This window comes from Pinus tabuliformis, chromosome 4_1 (assembly GCF_031772625.1).
Source record: "Pinus tabuliformis cultivar Carrire ecotype Pingquan chromosome 4_1, CPIR1, whole genome shotgun sequence".
NCBI classification, from domain to species: Eukaryota; Viridiplantae; Streptophyta; class Pinopsida; order Pinales; family Pinaceae; genus Pinus; species Pinus tabuliformis.
Window position 1 is genome coordinate 490,735,534 of NC_142303.1, and position 1,436 is coordinate 490,736,969.

The window sequence follows — 1,436 nt, forward strand, 5'->3', positions numbered from 1 at the left end:
TATGATACATTTCACATTATTAAAATTGAGAAAAGTAATAAAAATACATTAAACTAAAATTAGGCTTAATAACATTAATTTTTACCCTTATAATATATAATTAAATTAGTTTTATCGTTTTTTAAATTATAAAATTCATAACGATTAGTGATACTTTACGAGCAATAAATGGAGATGGAAAATTTTGTCATAAGAATATTAAAAACTTGGATAATTGATTGGATGAATTTAAGAATACGAAAACTAAAAACTAGATTAGTTGCACTATCCTCATGTAAAGTTCAACGGAATATAACATTTCAATTCGATGTGAACGTAACTGTTCGTGGTACATAGTTGAAAACAAACCGTGAAAATGAATGAAATTATTGGCAGGACACCGTAACGGAAAATAAAATGCGGAACTGCACGATCGTTTTATTATATGAAGAATTTAGATAGCGACTGGTGAGCATAGCACAACATGAGAGAAAGAAACACAGCAGTGGATTTGACCAGAGATTGACATAACTAGAAGCTGTACTGCTCGTAGCGGATGAAACAGTCGGTTAGCTGAACTCGAGCACCGATGGCGTTGCCACAAATGTTCCAGATGCGGCCCCCAAGGTTTTGAAGGCAGGCGGTGCAATCAGACTCAGAGATTCCCTGATTGCAAACCCCACGCCCATAGGCGGTGGGTGAGCCTGCTCGCGATGCTTTGTAGTCGTAACCGCTGGAGGCAGTGTTTCCCTCTATATCTAAGAGGAGGGATCCGAGAGTACTATAAAAGGGACTTCCGCTTGGGATCTTCTGCGTGTTACACGCAGACGATACGAAGTTTGTATTGGGCGTGCCTACAGCACTGCCCACAACCAGTGCAGCTACTACGATTACTGCCAATGCAAAAGGCGCAAATGAGTACCTCATCGACATGGCTGGCTGGGTGGAATGATATATATATAAATTCTACTAATATGAATAAACTCCGATCGACAATGGGAAATGCTGGGTGGAATGATGTATAACCTCTAATAATGCTGCCTCTTGCGATGCTTATCAATGTGTGGTGGCAGCCTCCATTTATAGGCTTCGTCTTGGTGGGGATGGGTGTGGGTAGCATTATATGTTGGACAGCGGTGGACCGGGACGCATGTGGTTAGTATAATACAAAAAAGGGAACGCACGACTCATTCTAGCCGCCTCTCCTGACTAGACCGTTTCCCCCCTCATGAGTAGGCGCAGTCTATGTGGGTCTATAATAAAATTAACTCGGGGATATGCATCCTATTTTGAGATCGGTTTTTCATAATTATTAAAAACTGAAGTGATTGGTTGGGATTTTCAGTATAGGAGAGTTTTAAGTGTTATTTCATATAATTTGAAAATGCTATTAAGTGTGAGGTTAAATAAAGTATAGAAAGATATAGTTCACGTGACAAGCTCAAAGAAGAATAATT

General features: G+C 39.3%; 1 pseudogene; it reads right to left on the bottom strand.

The window, feature by feature from the left end:
* Positions 1 to 329: 329 nt before the first annotated feature.
* LOC149176664 (antifungal protein ginkbilobin-like protein pseudogene) lies at positions 330 to 1,004 on the bottom strand (annotated as a pseudogene).
* Positions 1,005 to 1,436: the final 432 nt, after the last annotated feature.